The 9,557-nt window shown below is 39.7% G+C and overlaps 1 pseudogene; it reads right to left on the minus strand.

Annotated features, from left to right (window-relative positions):
- Window positions 1-5,185: 5,185 nt before the first annotated feature.
- LOC112825897 (coiled-coil domain-containing protein 93 pseudogene) lies at window positions 5,186-7,150 on the minus strand (annotated as a pseudogene).
- Window positions 7,151-9,557: the final 2,407 nt, after the last annotated feature.

Below are 9,557 nucleotides of genomic sequence, written 5' to 3' on the forward strand. Positions count from 1 at the left end.
TTGTTAAAAAGTATCAATAAGCTTAACTGTAAATATCAGGAATCCATAATTGTAAAAGTTAACATTCTAATATTTATGAAGAGATGATGATATTCAATATTGTTGTCCTCTTAACTTTTTTTTTGAGAAAATTTGACAAGAGAAAGTTGAACACTGGCTTTTTGCTTCTCTTTTTTAAGAAAGTCTGTTGTGAGATTCCTACTTACTGCCCAGCAGATCTATTAATCTCACCATGAATTTGAATGAATGAAACATTTAGGCTGATATGTATGCATAATTTTAAAATTATCTTTTTTTCATAACTATACCTTGCCTTAATGTATTTTCACTTATGTCCTTGCTAATGTTATTTTAAGCATTTTACTTTTCTAAAAGTCTTTGTTTTCTTCTATGTAAAACTGCAGTCTTAATATTTACCTTGCAGTGTATCATGAAGATTAAATAAGATAATGTATTTTTATTTATTTATTTTTTTAAAGATTTATTTATTTTGAGAGAGTGAGGATGAGAGAGAGAGAGAGCACATGAGGGGGGTAGGGTTAGAGGGAGAAGCAGGCTCCTCGCAGAGCAGGGAGCCCGATGAGGGACTCGATCTCGGGACTCCAGGATCATGACCTGAGCCGAAGGCAGTCGCTTAACCAACTGAGCCACCCAGGCACCCAAGATAATGTATTTTTAAAAGCAAGCACAAAACTGGAGCATCTGGGTGACTCAGTCAGCTAGGCATCCGACTCTTGATTTCAGCTCAGGTCATGATGTCAGGGTTGTGAGATTGAGCCCTGGGTTGGTCTTCATGCTCAGCGGGGAGTCTGCTTGTCACCCTCTCTTTCTGCCTCTTCCCCCACTTATTCACACTCTCTCAAATAAGTAAATCTTAAAAAAAAGCTCTCACAATACTTTATAATTAAAGAATTTAAAACAATAATCATTATTTCAATTGTTTCTTGCCTTGTGGTATAAGGTATCTTTTTTGGGCAGAATTCATGTTAACCATAAGAGAGGTATCTGGATCCATTTATAAACAATCCCTCATATAAAATTACATTTGACAAGTAGAGTATATATATATAGCATTCTTGGCAACTTCCTCTGTCTTTAGGTTAGTAATTTTTTTTTTCAGTCCTCTAAAAGTCATATTGCAGAAGTCACAGCGAGTAAAGAGAAAGGAAAAAAAAAATAGCTGGGGTCATTTTCTCATAAGATGTCAGTGCCCATGGCAGGCACCCAAGTCTCAGGAACTCACTGATGTTCACATTTTTGGTAGAATAGTGGAAGCAAGGAACACTGAGAACTGAACTTCATTCATGTTTTCCACCATCTTCAAGCCATTCCTTTCAAGTGGTTTATGAAATATTATCTAGGGTTTTTATGGATCAATATATTCGATAGGTTTACCATTAAAGACATTGATTTACATGTAAAGTAGTCTAAAATACGCCAAGTAAAAAAAAAAAAAAAAAAAGAAACAAGTGCACATTATCCCGGGCAGCAGGGATAGTCTGAGCTGTCTAGATCTGTTTGATGGAAGCTTTCCTTTTGGCAGATACACTGCTTCATCTGAGCCAGGTGCTCTCATAGTCTTGCTCCCAGATTCATGACTTAGATTTGCCTTTCTAGAACTTTCCAAGTGAAGATATGAGGAGCAGGATGGAAGGCAGAACTCAGCCAGTGGGGGGCTGCAGGAACTCCCTTTTGCTGGGAGAACTTCTTGGGAAGTCAAAGATCAGTAAAGTGAAAGATAGCTGGGACCAAAGAGCCAGGAGAAGCAAATATTGAAAGCCTGGATTCAAAGCCAAGAACTGCAGGACAAAGGAAACAATAAGAGAGGCAAGTTAAGGTGTTCCAGTCTATTTCTTGGAACAGATTTTGTTGTTTTATTACTTCCTTTTATGTGTAAGCCATCGTAGGGTGTGTGTATGTATGGAGGGGGTGTTTAAGTGCGGGTATGTGCGTAAGAACCATGGAGGAGATAGACACTGATTCCAGCACAAATCAGGTAGTGTAAACCAAAGCAGACAGCCATCTCAGTCATTAAGAGCTCAGTACTGGTGCTATGTGCTTGTTTGCTTTTCCAAATTTTGTGGATTTCTATTTTTCTTTTCATTTATTTACTTTTTCCTTTATTTCTCTCTATCCACTTAGGTACTTTCCTACTGCATATCTGTGTTTGACATATCTCCCAAGGACCAGCTTCACTTCACATTTTCTCCTGGCCTATTCTTATCCATTCATACCCTTGCCTGTTTTTCTGCTTAGTTGGTTTTCTTATTTTCTTTTGTTCTCATATTTATCCAGGTGTTGATTTCCTGTTCATCCTGACCTTTGATGCTGGTTTCAGCCTGTAGGTTTTGCCTGAGCGATGACTCACTTCCTGGATCATGGGACAGGGTTGGGTGGATTTTTCAAGCCCTGCAGTGGGCAGCCTGAAGTCACAAAGTAGTATGCTTAGTCCCTGAGTTGGAAGAAGGTAGAAAGTGTCGAAAGGAGTAATCGCCTCCACAGATCTTTGGTTATTGTATGGTTTTATCCAAATCCAGTCCAGCGGATCATAATTTGTTTTAATTTGCAATTCCTTTTTTTTTTTCCGATTTAAGACTTTTTTTTTTCATGCCCAACGAGCCTGAGTGACTGACGCTCGCCGCTCTGCTTCTGTCCCTCAGACTCCTACTCTCTGCAAGAGGAATGTTTCCTTGCACTGACTTGCGCAGATGGCCCTAGGCTTTGGCAGTGGCCTTGTAATGGGCCAGAGTGGGGGCTGAAGGGTCAGTGGCTTTGATCCACCTAGGCATCCAGTAATGGGTCAGCCAGTCGGCCCGGCCTGGGTAGTGGCGTTCAAAGATTTGATGGTAGTAATAGCCTTCTTTAGTTTCAGGAGTGTTGAAGGGAAATTTTTGTCCACTGCTGCCATCATTGTGTCATCACCCTGATGTTCAATATATTCCTATAAAATCTTAAACCAGGAATTCTTAACCGAGATTATTCCATCACTGAAGGCTTCTTTTGGCCTCCAGAGAATGTCTTTAGGTATCAGGTTGGAGTCCTCTTAGGTCTCTCTCAGATGTTTTTCTATCCCATTCTTGGGAATTCTCATATCTGGGGGCAGAGACAATTACTAGGAAGAAAATCGGTGATCCAGGAAGGGGACTCTCTATTCAAGGCCATGGGCAACAGTGGTGTGATCTGCCCGGAGCACATCGAACAAGTAGAGTTCCTTCAGAAGCCTCTTACTCTCCTCCTCGGCTTGTTCAGGAGAAGGAGCCTTGTGAAAATGTATGCAATCCTGCGTCAGCTCATCTGAGCCTTCTCCGGAGAAGATCAGCACGCTATCTGTGTTCTTCCGAATGTAGTGTGCAATTCCTTCTTAAGTGGCCTCTGTGTCACCACTCTTTCTAGTTCATCCATTTCACAAATAAGCCCTGTTGGTCTTTCTTCAAGTAAAGAAAGTTATGGCACTCCTCTAATAACAAGTTCTTCTTGATTCCCATTATCTAAAAGAAAAACTTTTTAATGCCAAGCTTGATTACCAGGATTCTCACAATTCTGCATTGGGGCCATCTTTCAAGCCTGACCTCCCACTACCCATCACTCTTCTCTCTACACCGTCAACCTACACTCCATTCCAGCAGTACTTCCTCAAATCATTAGTGTTATCTTATGATTTGTCAACATTACATATCAGTCTTTCTCCTGGAATCATTTTCTTCCATTTCTTCACTTCATTTTTTAAAACTCACTTTCAAATATCATCTTTTTCCTAGGCTATGAAATGTTCATTCATTTTTAAATGCATTTTCTTTATATCTTTTTTAAGAGTTGCTCTCTTCACTTTCCCGTCTCATGTCTTTCCTCCTTGTCTTCTTTTCCTTTTCTTCTTTCAACAAATATTTTTGGCATGTGTACTCCGTGTCAGATAATGTGTTAAATCAAAATGTATGGTCCCTGTCCTCAAGGACCTTACATTCGTGGTGCCATCTAATTGTTCATGGCCTATGTTCCTCATTAGTCATAAACCACTCGGGGCCAGGAACTCTGTCGTCCTCATCAAATTTTTAGTATTACTTAACACAGGAGAGGGCACAGGATAGGCTCCAAGAAATGTTTTTAGAAAGAATAGGCAAATATAATTTTTTTGAATAAATATCTTTCTGCCTGTGTTATGTATATTTAGTATGTCTTTACACCTGCCACACAAACAAAACCGTAAACAACACTACCATTTGGGTGCTGGACTAAGCTCAGTATGTGCAGGATCTCATTTATGCTTCACAACTCCCTGAAAAAGTTCCTCTTACTATCCCTATTTTGGAGCCAAGGAAACTAAAGCGTGGAATAGGTACTCACTGAGCTACTGCATAAAAGGCACAGCTCACACCTGCACCAATCTTTTTTTTTTTAAGATTTGATTTATTTGAGAGAGAGAGAATGAGAGATAGAAAGCACGAGAGGGAAGAGGGTCAGAGGGAGAAGCAGACTCCCCGCCGAGCAGGGAGCCCGATGCGGGACTCAATCCCGGGGACTCCAGGATCATGACCCGAACCGAAGGCAGCTGCTCAACCAACTGAGCCACCCAGGCGCCCCACCTGCACCAATCTTGATGAACTTTAACACCTGAGTTCTTTTAAGAACTTAATCTTTCTCTCAGTTGTCTCCAGTTCCATTCTTCTGGTCTCTCTTTGTTAACCATTGGAAATGTAATAAAAGGAGTGTTGTCATTTTTTAAAAATCATGTATATACTTTAAAACTCAAATGACTTAATGTTTATTCAGTATATCATAATTTTTATGAAAGAGAAGGTGTCTTCTTCTTCTTCTTCTTCTTTTTTTTTTTTTTTGCTGAACAAATGAATTCCTTTTTATTCAGAGAGTCCATACATATACAGGTACCTTCATATGTGCAGTGTTACTGGAGAAATTCAAGTTGACCTGACACAGAACGAATACTGCCCGCATTTCCTCATAGGATGACGGGTGTTATCCAAGCCATCATGTTTACACCGTCTGATTTCATCAACAACAGAGAGATGAAATGGAAGCAAATGGGAGAAAGAAAATATCCGGGTGTTGAGATTATGACCCCTGCCTCTCTCTACTGTAGTGTTCAGAACTATTTCATCATCTTGCAGTTGATATATGGCGTTAAAGGAAAAAAAAAAAATCAATGGCATACGATGATGTCTGGGAAATTTCAGGAGGCCTTGACTTTCACCTTGGACGGCAACACTTCATTCTGCAGCCCTCCTCCTTGAACTCCTTCACAGTCTTCAAGTACAGCCTCTGCTTTTCCAATAGTTCCAGGTACTTGTCGTTCAACTGGTCTCTTCTCATCGTGTTCTCTTGCTTCTTCTTTTCCATCTTCATTCTGCTCTGCTTAATTCTTTCTATGATCTGTTCCATTTGACGTAAAAACTGGTCCCCGGCAGTAGGGGAGACCATGGCTTGTGAGAAGTTCTCATGAATTGAGTTCAGCAGCCTGATCTCTTTTTCCAAATAAACCTTTTTACCATCCAGGGTATTATATAAAGTGAAGAACTGCTTGGTTTCTTTGTGCACTGTGGAAATCTGGTGGTAGAGTTCAGTAAATCTCTTCTGATACTGTATTAGCTCAGCTCGGCTGGGTACTTCATCAATCTTGCCATGCACAATTGCTATTTCTTGATTTCTTTGAGGCTGTAGTAAATGGATCTTGTAAAGTTTCTCTTTCTCCATGTTATACCATCTGTCTAGCTCTTCATTATGAGTCATCACAGGGCTTAGGGCACCATGTGGCTCTCCAGCAGACAGGCTCTTCTCCTCTCCCCCTGGCGCTCTCTCGACTTTCAGGGTTTCAATTTCCTGCTGCAGCCGTATCATCTCCTCTCGACAATGTGCTTTAAACTCTTGTTCCTGACTTTTCAGATTTTCATTCATGGCTACAAGTGCTCTCAAGTTCTGCAGGTTACCGGGATCCTCTTTGGATTCTGTCTTCTCCAGGGCCACTTGCTCTTTGTCCAGCTTCTCACTGTGATGCTTCAGCTCTGTCAGAGTTTGCTTTGTTTCATCCTATCTGGCTTGTAGGCTGGTATGACTTGCCTGTAGCTCTTCCAGATGTTTGGTCTTCTGCAGACTCTGCTTGTTCAAGGAGATGACTTCTCGACGATGAAGCTGGGAGGTTCCTAATTTTTCTGGACTTTCTTCAGCTGACAGCTCAGCCTGCTTCTCTGCGTACTCGGACACGATCTGCTTGATCTCGGCGGAACAGAGTCTCACGATTTGGCCCACCGAGCTGGCGGTGAGGCGGCTCTCTTCACTCACCATGGCGGTCATCTTGGTCATCAAGGACTGAATATGCTGCTCTTCAGCAACTTGAAACTCATTTTCCTCATGGGCATCATCTTTTCCAGCAGCCGAGAGCCCTGCGGGAAGTGCCGTCTTCTTGTCCTTGGCCTTCTCTGTTTTGCTCTGGCGGCTGAATCCTTATCTCCTACCATATTCCAGAAGCGTGGCATGGACTCGAGATTCTTCATTGAGCCACTCTTCTGCTCCCTGTTGGCGTTTGTATTTCCGATGGGGCTTGTAAACATCTGAAAAGTAGACAACTGGATTGATGGCCTTTTCTTTTCTCTTTATGAAGTCATCATCCTCAGGGAGACAGTAGGTTTTCTGGAACTGGGGATATGGAGTAGGAGCAGATGTAGTCACCCATCTCTTTCTTTGTTTCTATAGCTGGCTTCACCAGCCACTGGACAACAGGAAATATGTGAATAAAATCCATGCCCTGGATGTGGTGGGGCTCCAGCTGGTGTGGACCCTTCATCCTTGGCAGGACTGAGACGACTTTTTCTGATAGTGTTATTTTTTGTCCTATTGTAGAGTTTTCCTGAAAGAGTAGATTAACGTCTATGTCAAAGCTGCAAGTGGTAATGCACCAAATCATTCCTCCTGCTACCTTGTCAAAGGGTGATAAGCCTTTAATTCTTGCCCTGAAATACCCAGCTGCAGCCAAAAGCTCCAGAATTTCAGTCAGCTTGACATTTTGTTCTTCATCTTCACTTGTTTCTACCTCCGGGAGACCCTGGCCCTCCGGCCCCTTGGGCAACCCCATGGTCCTGTGACAGACCTGCGGCGGCCGCAAAGCTCGCGGAGCGTCCGGAGGAAGCTGTCCCCGGCCCCGAAGCTGTCCCGGCCCCGAAGCTGTCCCCGGGTGGAGGCAAACTTTGACTTCCTCCATCGCCGCTGCAGCCGCCGCCGGCCAAGGAGCTCGGTGGCTTGGCCGAAAGAGAAGGTGTTTTATCTCAAAAATAAAAACAAAAAAGTAACATGGAATGTTATAGTGCTGAACATACACATTTAATTTTAAATACTGAAAATAAGCATGTCATAAGTTCCTCTAAGGTATATGCCAAAGTTATTGTTTGCTTAAGACTTTCTCAACTTGGTACAAAATGTTTCTACTTTAAATTTCAAACTGGATTACAAGTAATTTCACAATCGTTTGTCAGTGTGCTTAAAGTAAAGAGCTTCTGGAGGTTTACACCCCACAGGGCATGTCCTGAAGACAACAATGTGCCTAATGAAACTAAAATAGAATTCTACCAACAGAGGTTGGGTGTTATGGAGATACCATCACTGAAAGATTGATTTTATAATTCATTTTGTTATTATATTCTCTTTAAATTTGGTCTCCATTTTGCGAGAAAGGCAAATAAAGGCCACTTTCATATTTGTAGCCTGCTTAATGTTTTTAAATGCTAAATCAAATCAAAGAAGTAATTATAGATATAAATATAGATATAGATTTAAATATAAATCCTATAACATTGATCATAAGGTTAAGATTGGCATTTTGTATTATACTTTCGCCTTTCCTGAGGGCCTACTATGCTTCTGTCTAATATGTTCACTATTTTATTTATTCAAAAGTTATTTATTGAGTATTACTAATCATTAGATGTTGTGTTAGTCATAGGCATATAGAAATTAAAAAAAATAAAGACTGATATCAAAGAACTCAGCAAATCTGAGGAGACAATCAAGAAAAACAATGGTAGAATAGGGAATAACTGTTAAAATAGATGTATACATAGAATATTTTGGAAGTCAGGAAAAGAGCCCAAAAGAAAAGCCTGGGTTTACGATATTCAGTATGTTTCTATAATTTATTTGATAACATTTTCCAAGGGCAATTGAGTATTGTACACATGATAACACATTGTTAACCATGGGTATTAGAGAAAATGCCAGGTATAATCCTCCCGCTGAAATGTGGTAATGTTAAAGATTTGTAACTAATTTAATATATTTGGAGCAAAAGATATTTGTAGGTCCTACATGAGGGACAGGGCTGGAACAGTACGACTTCCAGACCATGAAAGGCTTTCTTAGTATTTTATCAATAATAGAGTTCCACTAGAGAATTCTCAGCAGTGATGTGACCTGATTGTAGCCTGTCTTTCTTTTTAGAACTAACCTTTTGAACTGACTGGGGAGTGACTAAAACCTGCAACATGGAAATAGTTGGGAATTCATATGAGAAAAGATTAATATCTGAACTTTAACAATGGCAAAGGGAACAGATATAAGATATCAGAACACATAATGGTCAACTAAATGAAAGAGTGGATGGTGAGACAGAGAAGTTTCAGATAATTTGAAAACATATTGATCCACATTCTTTCCTTCCTTATCTCCAATGTCATTTCCTGTCAACAATCTGGAAAATAACTTTCCAGCAAAGATTACAAAAGACAAGTAGAGTCTCCAAGTAAAGTTTATAAGAGACAAAAGTCATAAATAACCATGGGCAGAAATATTCTAAATTTTTATAGCCCATTCAATGTCTCTCATACCAAAGCATAAAAAATCTTCATATATAGCCTATTCTCTTCTGTCGTAGAAATGTTTTACCTTCATTAAAATTTACTTCTTGATATCTTAAAAGTATTAATGTGTTATGGAGAAAAAAAATTGTATCTTGCTAGAATGTTTAAATCTAAGCATACACCTGAAATAAATCCCATTAGAAGCTATGTGATTAATGATATAAATTCTCTAACTTTTAATGAGAAGGGACTTTAGACAGACTGCATATTACAGTCTTAACAATATAACATTCTGGTGTGTTTGTCTGTTCTATTACATTTTTTTAAATGTTTCATTTCTTAGGTTTGGCTTTTAAATAGTTTTACAACCCAGTAGAATTAGAGTATGGAAATTATATGTTTTTTTAAACTAAAGAGAAAGAAAAATAGATTACAGATATCCCTAATGTAATACCTTTTTAAAAAACTCATTAAATGTTTTCAACATTATCTCATGATTACAGCTAATTGTACTAAATTTTTTCTTCCTCATTAAAAGTCTGCCACGTTAAAAAAAGAGAGAGAGAGAGAGAACATGGCACACTCTAGTGATATTTCTGAGAGTGAGAGAGAATACAAGGAAGTTATGTTTTGGGTTATGCTAAGTCTGGCATTAGAAATGAGTTTAATGTGTCTACGGGGCATACAGATGGAAAAATAGGAATTTAGAACCCAGGAGAGTGAACTGAGTTGTTGATGTTGATTTGAGAGTTGTCACAC

Source organism: Callorhinus ursinus, unplaced genomic scaffold (assembly GCF_003265705.2).
Source record: "Callorhinus ursinus isolate GAN/ISIS: 27379988/994484 unplaced genomic scaffold, GSC_fseal_2.0 scaffold4, whole genome shotgun sequence".
Taxonomy (NCBI): Eukaryota; Metazoa; Chordata; class Mammalia; order Carnivora; family Otariidae; genus Callorhinus; species Callorhinus ursinus.